Raw genomic sequence first — 18,294 nt, forward strand, 5'->3', positions numbered from 1 at the left:
TGTCTGTCTCTCTCTCTCTGGCAACCAATCAATGTTTTTCTCTCACATCAATGTCTCTCTCGCTCTCTCACTCTCTCTCTCAAAGCAATAAAAAAAAATGTCCTCAGATCATGAGTAAAATTTTTTTTTAAATAAGCCCTGGCTGGCATAGCTCACTGGATTGAGCGCGGGCTGCGAACCAAAGTGCCGCAGGTTCGATTCCCAGTCAGGGTACATGCCTGGGTTGCAGGCCATGACCCCCAGCAACTGCACACTGATGTTTCTCTCTCCTTCTCTCTCTCCCTCTCTAAAAATAAATAAATAAAACATTTAAAAAATAAATAAAATACTTAGATGGGAGTTAGTTATTTAAAAAATTTTTTAAATAAATTAGAACCCAAAACACACAAAAGTGTAACATGATTGTATAAAGAAGCAAAGAACCTCTACCTCTACTGCCTTTAGAATGCTAAAGGTATTATCAGTTTTTTGCACTAAATCATAATGCAATGTTATGTTCATAAGGAGACACTTGCACGTTACATTATCTGCACAATAGCGTAAGTTCCTTTCTGGGCATAAGTTCCTTTTCTCACTCATCTTTGTATCTCCTAGAATGCTTTGCATGTTTCAGGTAAGCAATAAACAGTCATTTAAAAAAAAAAGTCTTCATACTGCTGCAGAATTCAAGATAATACATAATATCTTATGGAAATAAAAAGTATTTAATGGCTTTTTAAACTCAAAATAACTGAGGAAAGAATCCAAAACAATTCATCCTCAAAAGCTGCCAGTAAGCCAAAGTAAAGCTAGAACAGGCATTTACTTTAAGGTTTTCTCGTATCTTATTCTCAAGCTGGAGGAGTATACAATTAAACATTTACTGAATGTCCAAAATGTACTCAGAAAGTTGTTAGTCCTTGAGCAGGTAAGTAAATCCAGCATGATCAGTAAAAGGATGCTTGCCACCTAGTTAAAAAGACTAATACTAGCAAAACAATTTGTTATATATAGCATCTTGTGGTGTGTACTAAGTGCCAAGCTAGGCAAAACAGACTAGAAGTTTGGTGAAAGAAATAATCATGAGTTCAAATGAACAAGGAAAACACATCAGAAGAGATAGAGCCAGAATTAAATCTTGGATGGGCAGTTTAACAGGAAAGAAAAATGAAACCAAAGGTTTCTGGTTACTCAAGCCAAACACTTTTGAGTCACCCTTGATGCTTCCCTCCTCTCTTGGTCCACCCCACACAACACAACCCCACTGAATCCATCACAAAATTCTCTTGGCTACTTTCAAAATACAGGGTCTGGCAGAAGTAATGCTTGCTTGAGATGGTTGGTAGGGTATGTGAATGTCACAAGAGATGGACAGCAATTTGAACATTTCACCTAAAATGTCACATGGTGTGCTTGAGTGTGATATTGTTATGTTACAGAATTACATGCTTACAACTTTGTAATAAAAGATTTTGTAATAAAAAAGGGGTGTTATTTGTGCTGGACCCTGTATTCACAGAATTTGACCACTTCTTATAACCTTTGCTGCTACCATGGTCTACACCAACATTATCTCACACCTGGGTTACTGTAATAGCCTCCTAATAGGTCTTCCTGCTTCCTGCCCTTGTACAGGCTACTTTTCACAAAGCAGCTGGAGGCATCTCTTTAAAGCCTAGGTCAGTTTATTTGCTGTCTGACAAACCCAACAGTGTGTGTGTGTGTGTGTGTGCACATGCATGCCCACACATGCATACAAACACAAAGGAAAACAAGTGGGAACCTATATACACACAAAGTCTTCAATCATGGATGATGAGGTTACTAGAAATCTATTTGTTCTTTATTTTCTTTGTACTTTTCTGTATTTTCCAAACAAACCTAAATTAATTACTTTTATAATAAAATGAAATAAAATTATTCCCCCCTTTCATTGGAGGGGGGAATCAATAATCATAAGGTCTTTTTGGAATAACCAGAAGTTGAAAACCTACAGTGGCTCCCCACCTTGGCTCAAAAGCTAAAGACATTACAACTCCCTACAAGGCTCCACTGTTAACTCTCCGATTTCTTCTTTCATTACTTACTCCTTTCACTGTGCTCCAGCACACTGGCCACCTTGCTGGTCTTTACACACTCTATGAATGCTCCCACCAAAGGGCCTTTGCACTGGCTACTCTCTCTACACAGAACATTCCCAACTCTCCAATGTTCACAAGGCTTACTTCCTGGACTCTTGGCGCAAATGTTATTTTCTCAGAAGTTACCATGACTACTCAATTAAAATGTAAACTCCACGACACATGCATACACACACCAGTTTCCAGTCCCCGTATGCAGTTTTTTTTCATAGCCATTCTAGTCACTGGTATATCCCCTGATACATGGCTAGGACTCAATAAATCTCTGTGGAACAAATGAAAACATGGAGACAAAAATGAAAACTGAAGGATTTAAGAGGTATAAGGATGTATGCGGTCGAGGGATCGACGTCTAAAAGAAAATCGATCTGCGAGGAGCAGAGAACATCTGGAGCAAAGAAACCTTCTGAAGGTACAGAAGCAACTTGGTTAATGGTGAGCAGCTAGAAACAGCGAGACTTGAAGGATGGAAAGTTGCCGGATTGGGGGAGGGGGGCTATAACCCAGAGGAAATTTAGGCTGAGAGGAAAGGGATAAAATAGTTGAAGATAGAATGAGGGCTGAGAAGAGGAAGTGCATGAAGAGGACAGGAGAAGAGTTATAGATACAGGAAAGGTCAAGAGGAAGGATGAGGCTGCACAAGGAAAGAGTGGACTGCAGGGAAGGGGTGGAGGCCATTGTTATGTCACAATGCCATTCTTGTTCAGATCTAAGACTTAACGGTCCTGGAAAAGATAGACTTATGCATTAATATGCCTTTATTTCCAAAATGTGATTTATGAGTGTTAAAACATACAAAGATATGTATGCACATCTGTTGTATCACTATAAACACTCAAATTCTTCACTGTAGAAATGCATGAGTTTAAAAGGTTAATTCATAAAATGTGAATTTCTCAATTTCATTCCTTAATACCACTGTTAGGCATTTGCCATGAAAGAGATGAAACATAGTATAAGTGATGGTTACAGTATATTTATAATCTACTAACCCTTTGAAAAATTAACAGGAACCTAAAAGAGGTTAAAATGTTTCTTTTTTTAAAGATTTCATTTCTTTTTAGAGTGGAAAGGAGGGAGAAAGAGAGGAAGAGAAACATCAATGTGTGAGAGATACATCAATCAGTTGCCTCTCCACGTCTGCAAGTGGGGACCCGGCCCACAACCCAGGCATGTGCCCTGCCTGGGAATCGAACCAGCAACACTTCCATTCTCAGGCTAATATTCAATCCACTGTCCCACACCAGCCAGGGCTAAAATGTTTCTTAAATCACATCAAACAAACAGTGAAAGCCTTATGCAAATCTTCTTAAAACTTTGTTTTAATTTTCTGAGCATTCAAGATAGTATAAAATCCCATTAAACAAAAATATATACAGCATCATCACTAAAAGAATGATTTTATATGTCTATATTCTCAGATGCATAACTCTACTGAAATTAAAAACCCAAAATTCATTTGAAACAGGAATTTTGGAATCAGAAAACTCTTAAATAATTTTGCAAGTTCAGTGTTATGGCCACACTTCAGGCAGAGATAAAACAAACATATAGTACTTTAAATGTGTGAATTTATGAACTGCTCACTGAAAGCTAGCCAGATGCCATTTTATCACTGATAGAGTGCAACTGTAGTTGCACCGAATCCAGCAGTATAAGTATGCCTGCATGTTATTATGGGAAATAGTGGAAAATTTCACAGGCTGACATCCAGAACGTCTGCGGTTCTTTTTCATATTTCTTTCTTCCTGCAAAGCAGTTATTAGACCAGTAGTCGGATTTTTTTAAGCTGGAAATTTCCACTGTTTTTTTTTAAACAAGCCTTCTTAAATGTAAATTGTAAAATGTTCCAAAATTCCAGCATGACAGAAAGAATAACTCAGACAGAACAGAATCAAAATATGTATCTACAAGTCAGGTGAGAGGACTGATAAGTAAATTGAGATATCACTTCTTTTGAGCAGGGGAAAAAAGTATCCAGGGAGATACTTAGGTGATTTAAGGTTATAATAATTTAATATAAATACTAACTGTGACTAGCATCACACATGTCAAAACAGCACAAATATGGAGGCATTAAAAAGCTAATACAATTCAGTAGAACAGTTAAGCATAGAGAGAACCATGAAAAGAGAAGACAGTAAAATATAACTTGGTAAAAAAAAAAAGAAATATATTCTATACTAATAGAAATAGCCATAGAGATTGGGTTTTTCAGTGAGGGTTAAAGAGAGAACAATGACAAAATCTCACAAGAATTAGAGCTCTTAGGAAGATCTTCTGCATCTTTGCATTAGGATTATACCAGACCAATATAATTGATGTTTTCGATCTTAATTTGTAATAATAAATGTGGAACTAGACAAAGACTGACTGATTCTTTTTTTTTTATATCCTCACCTGAGGACGTATTTTCATTGCTTTTAGAGAGAGAGAGAAAGGGAGAGAGAGAAACATCAATGTGAGAAAGAAGCATAAACCACTGCCTCCCATTTGAGGGGGATCTTATGCACCCTTATGGAGAACCAGGACTTAACCCGCAACCCAGGCACACACCCCAACTGAGAATCAAACCTGCAACCCTTCAGCCACAGGACACTCCAACCAACTGAGCCACACCAGCCAGGGCCTGATTCATTCTTATTAAAAAGAAAAAAGATCAAGTTCTAGACTATTTACAATGGAAAATGACTTTTAACAGTTATATAAAGCAGAAAATAATTAACTATGTTTAAGAACTGATATGTTACACATAAACAATTTTAGTTTTTCTTTCCATTTACACAAATTAAGGAATGGGGTCTAAAACTGTTATTCAAGCTTTAAAACATTTATTCCCTAAAATATACATATGACCAAGAACTTGAAAATTAGTAGAGACATCTCTGACCACCAAGTAAAGATTATGTACCACCAAATATTGGGAGAAAGCATTTGCAAAACATATTGCCAAATACACACAGATACACACACACACACACACACCCATACTACACATTTAAAAATAATTAAAACCTCCTACAACTCAATAACTAATGGAAGGGGGGAAAGAAGTTATATGATACAAAGCATATCAGCAGACCTATAACAAGACTGAATGCCTACCCCCTAAGACTGAAAACAAGACAGATTATGTCTCTCCAAATTAATCAATTGATTCAATGCAATCACAATTAAATAATCCCAACACTGCACTGGAAGCACCAGCCATTACAACAAAGAAAATAAAATAAAATTGTCTTATTCAAAAACAGTATGGTCATCTGTGTATACGATCTTATGCAAATTACATAAAAACTACAAAAATAAATGAGTTTAGCAAGGTACAATGTACTAGGTGAGCATACAATAATCAACTGTTTCTATATATTAAAATTACTGAAAACAGAAATTTAAAAATACTATTTACAATCACTTTTAAAAATAGGAAACTATTGTTTGGACAAAAGCTTTATTAAGAGCTGTACACTGATAACAATAAAACACTGCTAAGAGAAATTAAAGAAGACCTAAATAAATGGAGATACATATATTATGTTCATGGAAAAGAAGGGAGTGTTTTTAAGAAATCAATTCTCCCCAAATTTATCAACCAATTCAGTGCAATCACAATCAAAATTACAACAGGAATTTTGCAGAAATAAACAAGATGAATTACATGGACATACAAAGGACCTGGAATAGCCAAAACAATTTCAAAAAGAACAAAGTTAGAGGACTGATCATACCTGATTTCGGGACTAGGGGGAGGTGGGGAAACAGACATGGGGGGGGGAGGAAGAAAAGGAGGAGGAAGGAAAAGAAGGAAGAGGGAGTGGGAAGAAGAGAAGGAAGAAAGGAGGAAAGGAGGAAGGAATCGTGGAAGGGACGGAGGGAGGGAGGGGAGACTCCAAAATTAGACCTACACATATATACATACTTGGCTGATTTTCAACAAAGATGCCAAGTCAATTCAATGGAGAATGTGTAATCTTTTCAACAAATGATGCTAGAAATATTGCCCTATACCTAAATATGAACCTCAACCCTGATCTCATACTGTATACAAAATTAACTAAAATGACCCATAAACCTAAATTTAAGAACTAAAACCATGAAACTTCTTTAAGAAACTACGAGAGAAAATCTTAATAACTTTGGGTATGGCGAAGGCTTCTTTTTGTTCTTCCCATTTTCTTAAGTAGTTTTATTTGGTTTTTAGAAGAATATGTGTAATTACTAGAACCTCAGTTCTCTTAAATAGTTTCAAAGTATGCAAAAGTATGCAAATTCAAAGAAGATTCCTTTTTTTTTTATCTCAGAGAAAGGGAGAGAAAAAAGAGAGGGAGAGAAACATCAATCAGTTGGGCCTCTCATATACATTCCATCCAGGGACCAAATCCGTAACCCAGGCATGCGCCCTGACCAGGAATTGAACCAACAACCTTTAGGTTTACAGGACAATGCTCCAACCAACTGAGCTACACCAGCCAGGGCAAGGAAGATTTCTTAAATGCAACACAAAAAGCATGAACTGTAACAGAAACTACAAAAATCAATAAAATGAATTCTAACAATAAAAACTTCTGCTCATCCGAAACACTATTATGAAAATGAAAAGACAGGCCACAGACTCAATAAATATTTCTAAAACATGAATTCAGAAAGGTTTTATATCCAGAATACACGAAGAACACTTACATCTAAATAAGATTAACAAACCAACTTAAAAAGGAGTTAAAGATATGAACAGACACCTCACCAAAAAAGATACACCAATGGCAAATAAGTACATGCAACTATGCTCAACATCACTGGTCAACAGGTAAACTCAAAATGAAGCCACAATGAGATACCACTATACACCCACTAGAATGGTTAACATTAAAAAGCCTGGCTGTATCGAGTGCGGTGAACAGCCAGAATTATCATACATTGCTGGGAGAAACACAAAATGATACATACAACCACTTTGAGAAACAGGTGTCAGTTTCTTGAAAGTTTTAAATACACTAAGCATATAACCCATCAAGTCCATTCCCAGGTATATTACTCAAAAGAAATAAAGTATATGTCCACACAAAGCCTTGTACACAAACGTCACAGAAGCTTTATTTTTGATAACCAAAAACAGGACACAACCCAAATGTTCATCAACAGGTGAATGGATAAATTGCGATATGTCCAAACACTGAAATCAATATTCCTTAAGCAATAAAAAGACTACTGCTATATGCAACATGGATGAATCTCAAAAGAACTACACTAAGTGAAAAAAGTCAGCCCCCCCATATTGTTAATTCCACTTATATATAATTCTTAAAAATACAAACTAATCTTTAGTGACGCAAGGCAGATCCCTAATTACCTGTACATGAGGGTGGGATGGATTACAAAAGGCTATAAAGAACTTTTGGAGCTAATATTCCCATTACTGTAACTGTAGTGATGGATTCACAGGGAGACATATATGTCAAAACAAACGGTACAATTTAACTATATACAATTAATCAAATGTCAATTACACCTAGAAAAGGTTGGGGAAAAGGAAGAAAGCAAACTATAGTGACAGAAAGTAGATCAGTGGTTGGCTGAATACAAAACTCAGGAGACTAAATGCAGCCTTCTCTGACTGGTGTGGCTCAGTGGGTTGGGCATCACACAGCAAACTGAAAGGTCACTGGTTCAATTCCCAAACCTAGTCAGGGCACATGCCTGGATTATGCGCCAGGTCCTCAGTCGAGGGTGTGTGAGAGGCAACCGATTGGATGTTTCTCTCCCTCTCTTTCTCCCTCCTTTCCCCTGTCTAAAAAATAAATAAATAAAATCTTTTTTTTAATCTGATACAATATGTTATTCAGAGAAGAAGGTACAGGCAACTGCCACACACTGCTAGTGGATTTGTAAACTGATATAATCTCTACAGGGAGCAAGGTGCATTATCTACAGAATTTTTTAATTCATACTCTTTAACCTAGCACTCCACTTCTAGAAATTTCTACATACTTTTTAACAAAAAAATATGTATAAGGATATTCACTTACAGCTTTGTTTGTAATACGGAACTGGATAAATTATTATATATCTATACAACTGAGTAACCATTAGAAAGAACTTAGTTGCTATAAAAACAGATGTGAGACTTCTCCAAGTTTATTTTAAAAGTATATACAGTCCAGACTAGGGCTCCTGAGTCCAGTTACATAGGTGTGTTCATTATGAAAGTTTATCAGACTGTAACTGCCCACTTTCCTGAATGTATGTTACACATCAATATAAAGTTTACCCAAAAACATAGCATAAATTCATTAACCTTAAAAACTTAAGTATATGCATTCATATACCTAGACTCAGAGTAACAATGGTTGCCTGCAGGCAGGGGCTTGGAAGGTGGCTGAGACACAACTGAGGGCGGTGCCTTACTTTTCTTTGGTACCTTTTGAATCTGTCCCATGTGTACCTGTTCTTTATTTCAAAATATATTTTTGAACTGAGACCATTTGCAACTCTATCTCTGTGCGAGTCAGGATTTTCTTAATACTACAGAAATAAACTAGAGGCAGAGATAGATTAGGTCCATAACAGTTCTTCATAACCCACTTTTAAATTTTATATTCATAAGCCTCATTTTGCTGCCTTTATAATGAGTAAACAGTTTAAATGTCAACTTAAAAAGTAAACTTTAATACAACCACCTTTTTGTATTTGAACAGGGTTTTGAATAAGACATTTGGGGAAAAAATGGTGAGTTCCACAACAAAAAACTCAGACTGTTAAATGAGATAATGTACATTAAGCACACAACACTGTCCAAGCACTTGACCAATGGTAACTTTCTGCTTTTATATCAAAGAATATAAATCAAAACACACAAAAAAGAACTTTATTGGGGTAAGAGAACGGAGGGCAGCGCAAGGGAGACTTAACAGCAATTTAAGTACATAAGATTAATATAATAAGGAGATAACGTTGGAAATGTGGATTAAAGTCAGATTATGAAAGGCTTGAGAAGGAGAGAGACATTAAATTTTTTTTTTTAACAATGATGTGTGAGAGAAACACTGATCAGTTGCCTCTCACACGCCCCCACCTGGGGCCCTGGCCCACGAACCCAGGCATGCCCAGACCAGGAACTGACCCAGAAACCTTCTAGTCCACAGGCTGCTGTTCAATCCACTGAGCCACACCAGCCAGGGCACCATTAGCATTTTTAAATGTACGTTTTCTCTGATATAGAAATTTTACTTCCAGGATTTTTGTACTAAGATATACTCCTTCCAGGACACAGAACTGCATTCAGTTCCAGCACACAGAACCACATCCAGTTCACTGCAGCATCATTCAAAACAGTAAAAGACTGAAAGCAGCAATGAGAAACCAGTTAATGCGTTTTACCAAATTTATTCATACAATAGAATATTATATAGACTTTTAAAAATATAAGGTACAGAAGGCTTTCCAAAGTTCTTTTGTTAAGTGAAAACAGTGGAGCCCCTGGTGATTCTATTTGTTAATTTAAAAAAGAAAAAGGGAAGGAGAAAGAATAGAAAAAAAAAAAAGACAGAGAGAAAGAAACTAAAGACAGAAACAGATGTAAAGAATACCCTCTAACAACCCTGCCTGGTGTAGCTCAGTGGATTGAGCATGGGCCTGCAAAGGAAAGGGTTGCCAGTTCAATTCCCAGTCAGGGCACACACCTGGGTTGCGGGCCAGGTCCCTTCCAGGGGGCATGCGAGAGGCAACTACACACTAATGTTTCTCTCCCTCTTTTTCTCCCTTACCCTCTCTCTAAAAATAAAAAATAAAATTAAAAAAAAAAGACTATCCTCTAACAACAATAGCCTTTGGGATGGGTAGCTATAAAGACCAAAGACCTAGGGTACCAGGAGCCTTACTTTTTCACAATATGCCTTTTTGTACTGCTTTGACTCTACCATGTCTATGCCTTCTTTTCAATTTAAACCCATTAATATTTTTTTTTTACTTTAAGTCCTACAGAATAAAAGATGTGGGAAAGAGATTAGAAGCAGCAATTAATTCCCTTTAGATCTATTCCATCTCCTCCATTAAATGTTCCTTAACAATCCCAGTTGAAAATGACCTTTTATTCCTCTGAACTTCCAAACCACTTATGTTGCTGCAACTATGTTTTTCAGTTATACTTATTTCTCAACTAGATTATAAACTCCTAGATCACAAAGGAATTTTTATGCCCACAATGCTTAGCACAATTCCTTGAAGAATAGTGATAATGAACAAAAACAATTTACACAACTTACAGAAGGACTGCCCAGTCCTAAGACAAATGGGAAATATGAATGTATTCTAAGGCCCAGACATGCTTTATCTGGAATGACTATGAGGGAGACACAGGTCCCAAGCAAATCCTTAGGACTCTAATTTTATCTCAACTTCCAAGTAGAAAAATTAACTTGAGAGTTGAACTCTAGAAATTTTCATATCCGAACACCAAGTATTGGGATACCTAAAATGAATATAATTCAAAAAATAATATATGTAACATATAAATATATAAAGGATTTTTAAAGTTTATAAAAGAAATGGTCCCTACCTCAAAGAATAGACAATTTGCATCTGTCCTACCAGTCAATAAATACTGACTCCTATGCAGAGAGGTAATTACAATTCATACCAGGCAACAAGAATTACGGTATATTTTCAGTTGTGGTTTGAGAAATTTACTTAAATGAAACAAGATCTGAGCTGGACCTTAATGACTAGACAAGATAACAAGGGAGAAGCAGCAGAAAAAATTAGCATGACTGAAACAAGGCAACAAAAATGGAAAAAATTGATTAAAAAAAAAAAACACTGTGAAAACAGCTGATATTAGATTAAGGAATCTGGGTTGTACTCCGACAATTTTTAAGCAAAAATATGTGATTACATGATATTTAATAAGACTAAATTGGTAGAATTATAGAACATTTGGGAAAAACGTTATCAATAGGATTCTGCAAAAACAAAAACCATTTTATTCAATACCATCACTCACTCAACATTAATTGAATATTTAAATAATCAAGTCTTGAAATGTCTTACCTCTGAGCTGTTGCTAATGATTTCTCACCAACAGGAACAGTGCTCTCTCCATATTAAAATCTTACTCATTTTTCAAAGTCCTACATCCTGCTCGCCTGGTCAGAGGTAGTCCCTTTACTCCTCTGACCTTCTCCACGATCTTTAATTGGCAAAACAGATCGCCCTGTACTGATGTGAGCACTTGTGCACACTTGAAAGTCAAAACCTTTTTAACTGCTGTACATAGAAAAGCTTAGTAAACATTAAATATGTATATGTATGGGGGAGTGGGCCAACAGCCAAGCAGTAGCAAATTAAAAGGGATTGAAGCTTAAGACCCCATGGCTAAGAGAATGGTGGTATGAAAAGTCAGTTAAAGAAAAAAAGTCACATATGGGAGCTATTTTGTACCCTGGGAGAAAAAAAGAGGGGGACTGAAGGTTACTAGTGGAAGTTCATGACTTCAGATTTACCTAATTTTGACTCAATATACCTAAGGCTTCCACCATTCTAGATATGGTTGTGCACTTTGAAAGCGGCTTCCTGAATTCATTTTACTGATTCCTGAAATGATTTTTAAAACTTAATATAGTAGTAAGTTCTGTCTTATATGAAGATGATACCATTGACCCTCCAATGGATGCAACATGCATAGGGAATTATTTTTCTCACTGGTGAAGTTAGGTTTTCCTAGATGCAGTCAAATACTTGCTCTGACAGCAAGGGAGACGACTACGTTGGCTGAGATAAAAGTATGGTCATAAAACACAACCATCCGGTAAAAAAGGAAAAAGATGAGCCTGGATGAGGCAGAGAGTGTGTAGAACTAAAGACACAATTTGGTGAAGAGAACACTGGGTAATACTTAAAACATTTTCAAATAAACTTGCCAAATTTCAATCTGGAAACAAAATCAAGCTGATATAGCTACTCTATACAGTGACTTAAATTTAGAAATAATTTCACTGATGACAGCTTTACTGAGAGTAAAGAAAATATCACTTCATTTTCTTAAAGCAGAGGAGGAGGTTTAAAATTCTCTCTCCCTCTCACACACACACTTTGCAGCTCATAGAATGTACTAGGATGAGGTCAGGAGCTCCAAGTTATCCAGTCCCCACACTCATGAGTCAGCACCACAACCTGCATCTTCACATCATTATCTGGTACAAAAAGCTTAATCCACTTACTGTTTGACCAATAAAATATAAATAAAAATTCTGCACAGCCAATATAAGGAACCTTGGAAGACAGCATACTCTATCCCCCTTGTCTGATAAATCTAAGAAAAGACTGATTTGCACAAACCTTACGGTACAAACTCACAAACAATTCTCAACTCTTCACTGGTTAAATATTCTTTTCAAAATAACAAGCTAACAAATAATACTGATTAACAGAGGAGGAAAATATTTAAAGGTTTTCACGTGTGGATATTTTTTCAAGTTCTGTTTTAAAACTGAGTATGTGATCATGCTGCTCTTTCCACCAATACCAATAACAATTAACTCTCATTTGTAAAAATGTCAGTTTAAGACATTTAGATCATGATAAACAAACATTTCCTCTCAAAGCAAAAATAATTTGGTTTTAGATTTCACTTAAACAGAAAGGCAAAGAATATTTACTCTAGAAGTCCCCCCCCACCTTTTTTTGTTAAAACCCTTTCTTCCCCCTCCCCAGGCTTTCTTCTCCTTTGTACTCCTGTTCTCAAATGCATAAGATGGAGGAACAATACCACAATGCAACTGCAGGCTTCCTGCCTACTAGTCAGTCATTATTCTTAAGACTTGAGAACCTTCAAAACACTGCTTGGGTTGTTTGAAATTCCCTCTTTCAGATTTTTCCCTCCTTCATGGAACGTGTATTTAAAAGAATGACTTTGAACATGTCTTGCTGCATGCACCCAATCAAAACTCTCTACCCAAAATAAAAATGCTAACCTTTGAAAGATGGGATGTAAATGCCTGGAGTCTGGCAAAACAGAAAGAATATATTTCTGGCCAAGCATAAAAATAGTATTTTCTCATATGTGTATTAATCCTGTTTCTGAAAATTTTCTTATTTATATGGAGGTATCTTAAAGATTATAATAGTACCATCACTTTTTTTTAAACAATCTAAAGGTCCCAAACTACACCGGTTCAACAGAAATTATTCAGCCCAATAATTATTATTGACAAAGGAAAGTTCACACCAAAATGAAGTGCATTCATTCATTTTAAAAAGTTGTCAGGGCAGAAAAAATTACCAGCAGTAGTTACCTGGAAACCTGGGGAAATTTCCATTTCCTCTGACCACACTTTGATGGTGGCAGTTCTTACTCTAATAAACTTATTTGGTTGTTAAGATAAACCAATGAAGTTATTTGATTGGAAGGAAGGGGTATATAAATTATCTGCCCAGCTCAACATGGGTTCTTTCCTTTTTAAAGGCGAAAGCATTAAAAATGAAGGTGAAACATATTGGTCCATGAATAACTTGTGAAATGTTACAACAAATGAAAATTTCCCCACATCTCTAACAAAAAGACTAATTTATTTTAAACAGCATTCAATAAAGCTCAATCCCAATACAACATAATAATTTAGTTACTTCCCTGGAGTTTATTATAATGGGATTTAACCTGTATACTCAACATTCAATTAACTGTGAGGCTTATCCTAATTGAGGATTATGCTGACTTCTGCAGTCCTTTTCCATCTATCCATCTACCACTTTCCAACTTACTCAACCCAACTCTGCTGCCATAGCTACCTGCCAAAAGCAGAGCCACAGGGAACAGTAGATTATCCACTACTATGTAATACCCAGGCCAGTATTCCCTTTTCATCATGATGTGGATGATGATGGGTTAAAATCAGTAATCTAAGTCAGTCTATTGACCGGAAAGTCACACTTCATAAACCTCAGAGCCTCTAACCAGGGAAATTCAACATTTCAGAATACCTTCATAGGTGAACAGCAGGCAAAAAGTTACACTCTTTCCCACAACTTAGCAATAAAGAAAAATATTAACAACAAAAAAAAATAGGATACAGGGTTCCTAATGGAAAAAGGTAAAAGGACAAACAAACAGAAAAGACTAGTTCATTTGCTCTTTAGAATACGCTTTGAAACAGGTAAAGCCTGTGTGCCTCAGGTCAGACTTCTTTCCTTTGCCTCTAGGCCACCGAGTTTACTGCAGTTAGTAAAATAAACCTTTATTACTGTCCCCTCTAATTGACCTAGGTCAGCAGAACCTACCAAACTGAGTTAATGCTGACAAAGGTGGGAAGTGGCAGCATGTAGTCTAAGAAGATTATCCAGTTTGTGGATAAACCGGCCTCCTAGACACTGACTGCAGCCTTCCCTTCTACTCCTGCTGTGCATCTTCTGGCCATTTTCCTGTTCATTTAACAACTCTCCAGCAGAAGTTGGAAAGGGAGAGGCGATTCAATTTAAGTCAATCCCATTGTTTGTCAGGGGGCTGGAAATAAGGTTAGGTTCTGAATAAACTGCATCCTTAACACAAAATAATCTCCTAGACACCCCGTCAGAAAACCAAATGGGCCAAATGAATTTACCTCGAAAACATTAACAAAGTGGAGAAATAAGCCTCATACAATACAGCAAGCACCCCATCCACTTCAACTGTGAAATGTTCATTTTGTAACCACCCCCCACCCCAAAAAGCACTCAAAATGGAAGAAAATGCCTACATTTCACTGCAGCATTCAACCTCAATGCTATCCCTGAGGATCTAAACTAATAGTCATCCCTTTCTTTCATCTGAACTAGGAGGAAAAAGAAAAGTTAACATTCATTTCAACACTAATTTTCTGCTCCCAAAGCCATAACCACTCAATAATGCAAATAGGGAATATTCTTCACTACAAAGTATAATAAATTCAAACCAAACTGGGACAGGTTCTCTCTGGTTTAACCTATGAGAAACCGCAGTACCTCTTCAATCATGATTAAAAGAGTAACAACTGTGTTAAATTGTGGTCCCTTTGCTGTGTAGACAAATAATAACTGCAGGCTATATTCATTCCAAACTTGCAACAAATTAAATTTTCAAAAGTAGTCTACATCCTCTGGCCAAGGCTTGAAATCATACAGCTTAAAAAAAAAAAATGCAAAACAAACAAAAACCCTAAAGCCATTTATTTTAATACCAATTAAGGATAGAATAGTTTGTTATCTTACCAAAATAAAGTAAAAATGTTTAATCATTCTTTTCAAAGACTTCTCAAAACAAAGTAGTCTTCAAGTTAAAAAAGTTAAAAAGGAACCATTCTAAGATCATACTGCTAATACACAAAAGACTGAATTTTTCATATTTTTGTAAACTCTTTAATATGTCCCTGACATAGTAAGGAAGTTAATTTCAAGAGACCAGTCAAGAAGGCATTAGGAAGTAACCATTTCGAGAACTTCTTTTTATTTACATGTCTCCCCCAGGAAAGGGGTCCAGGGCCCAACCAGTACATTAAGTCCTACTGAATCAATTTTAACTTACGTGCTTAGAGGGTAGGAGGTGACTTATAGAAAAAATTCTTATACAGGAGGGAAAATGCACAATACAATGAAAATATTTAATATAATCTTTAATACCCTAAGCTCTAATATCATTGCATTTTTTAATGAATTTGTTAAATCTTAGTAAATTCAAAACCACCATTCTAACACGTAAAAATAGAAATCCTGTTAACTATGCTGGAGTTGTTCTGCATTTTCAAAGCCTCTGTAGTTAAGGAATATTTCATGGTACAAACATTTCGTATCACTGCTCTAGAAACACCACAGCTTCCCACTTAGTCCATGATCCTCACATCCAAAATTTACTTTTCATATGCTAGAAGCTGCCATATGCCTTTTTCTAATGCTGATTGAACAATTAAGTCACTTCTATCAATACATAAAATATGTCTGTAGTTTAGGATCACAGGCGATCTAGACTGCTGCTCATTTAAATGCAGAACCTGAAGCAACCTCCAGTGACAGGAGCTATAGTGTTCAATATCATTTTACATGTTAGAGGCTCGTTTTACATACAAACAATGAACCCAGCAGGGTTCTGCATCCTCAAGCCTCACAGACTGTTATTTCTTTAAGGGTGTTAGTAGATAAGGCAACATAAGCAGTTAAGTTTTAATAGCTAAACATTTTTTTAAGACACTGAAAATAAAACAATATTCCCACCCATTTTCCCTTTCTTCTGTTCATCTCACTCCCCTGCTTTTGGTATTCAACAGGGGTGTGTTTTGAATGAAAACCTTAACAAAATAATTATCCCAAAGACTAAGGATACTCTAGAAACCAGTCATAGTCGCTGACTCCTAGGAAAAGGGAACTGGAGGGGTCGGAGGAGGGCAGACACTCATTTTTCAACGTTTGTGTACCTTTCCAGGTGGGTAGCATATCTGATGCAACCTACCCTAAGTAAGCAATAATTAAATTAGAGCAAGCAGTTCACAAACTTGCGAGTCTCCGTTTAACATTTCCGTTTATGCGGCATTTCCTGGAGACCTGTGATTTCTTTTCCCCGTTATCCTCCTCCTCCCAACAACCTGCTGCCACGAACGCCGCCGCGCTCTCGCGGCCGGGGGCCGCTGGGAGGCCAGGCATTTAAACCCCGGCGCTGCAGCACTCCCGCTCAGCCCCATTGAAACGCGCCGCGGCGCGCCAGCTGGTCCTCGCCTTCCTGTTTCTTCGCGGGGCAGGCGTAATAACAAAAACAGCTTGGCTTTGAAGCGCTGCTCGAAAACTGCAAATGGGAAGTCTTCGCATTCGCATTCGGCAGGGGGGCAAAAAAGCAAAGTTCTGACTCGGAGACAATCGCCACCTTTCGTGCCGGTCCGGGTGGGAATCCCGACCTCCCCGCGGAGGGAGATCCGGGGACGATGCTCTGTCCCTCTGACAACTGCTCTTCGGGTTAACTTTCCACCCCGAGTGCCCACGAGCTGCCTGGGGAGCGACCGAGCCTTCCGAAGACTCGGACTGTTGTTTGGGGGTTTGTTTGGTTTTTTTTTAAGACATGTGCAAGACGAACAGTTTCTTTAAATCACTACAAACGGCACCGATGCCCGTAAGAAGATTAGAGATGGGGGGTGGGGGGAATGGGCGTAATAAAGGCAGCCAAACCCGAAATGTACCCACCAACTTCCCACTTGCCATATCCCCGCCTTCACACCAGAGGTAGCAAAATGCCTTTTCACTGAGAAAGCTGCTGAGAACCCACCCGTGCCCAAAATGGAAATTCGGCAGATAATGGGTGTGAAAAATATTAAAAACGCCCGAGTGCAGGAGTAAACAGAGCAAAATCCGACCCCAGCCTGAAGACGACCGGGAGGCAGGGTGGGGGTCGGCAGGGGATCTGCGCGGCTTCCTCCGCCTCCTAATTCCTCCGAGTAACTGCGAAGGAGCCTCGGCAGCGGGCAGAGGGGGACGCGGGCAGCTCCCAAAAGCCGCCCTCAAGGGCTGGGGAGGCGGGAGGTAGATAAAACTTTAAAGGCAGGAGGGGGAAGTGGGCCCCCACGGTCCCCCAAACTCCTCGGGGTAACCCCTCCCCGCGGGAACCCCTCGAAGTCCCAAGCCGGCTGCCGCCCAGCTTGGGCTGCCTCCCGGCTGCAGGGAAGCGGCGCGGCCCCGGCACCCCGAAACTCTCTCAGAGCGCCCCCCGCTCGGCGCGCCCCTCTGCGCCTCCGCGCAGCCGAAGCCACCGGCTCGCGGCAGCCCCGGAGACTCGTCCTCTTCCCCCCGCTTCGCACCCACTCCCTCGCCCGCTGCTGCTCCTCCTTTATCTGCACTCACCGCCCGCCGCCATTTTCCTCGCAGCTCAGCTTTAAATCGGAAACTCGCTGCTCAGCCCGCAGCCGCCACAGCCGCCGCCGCCTCCGCCACCGACCCAGCCACCGCGGCTGCCGCCGTCGCTGTGGAAGGGCTGAAGAGCCAGCGGCTGGAGCCACGGCGCGGGGACCGCCGGGATATGTAGTCCCCGGGCCACGCCCAGCACTACCGGTCCCAGGGGGCCTTGCGCGGCCTGGGTGCTGGGTGCCCCTGCCCAGCACGGCTTCCGCGACGCGAGGGCGTGGCTTGGTGGACCCTTCGCGGGCTCTGGCGCTCTAATCACCTGGGAGCTGCTGCGGGGTAGGAGAGAACTGGAATG

At 38.8% G+C, this 18,294-nt stretch overlaps 1 protein-coding gene across 7 annotated transcripts in view; it reads right to left on the bottom strand.

Moving 5' to 3' along the window:
* NCOA3 (nuclear receptor coactivator 3) overlaps positions 1-18,072 on the bottom strand; it is a 96,762-nt gene extending 78,690 nt beyond the window's left edge. For all 7 annotated transcript variants that reach the window (XM_045833142.1, XM_045833147.1, XM_045833145.1 and 4 more), the window contains exon 1: positions 17,940-18,072. The gene's annotated coding sequence lies outside the window, so the exon portion shown is untranslated. The remainder of the gene's footprint in view (positions 1-17,939) is intronic.
* Positions 18,073-18,294: the final 222 nt, after the last annotated feature.

Source organism: Phyllostomus hastatus, unplaced genomic scaffold (assembly GCF_019186645.2).
Source record: "Phyllostomus hastatus isolate PE091 unplaced genomic scaffold, TTU_PhHast_1.1 phas_contig_17, whole genome shotgun sequence".
NCBI classification, from domain to species: domain Eukaryota; kingdom Metazoa; phylum Chordata; class Mammalia; order Chiroptera; family Phyllostomidae; genus Phyllostomus; species Phyllostomus hastatus.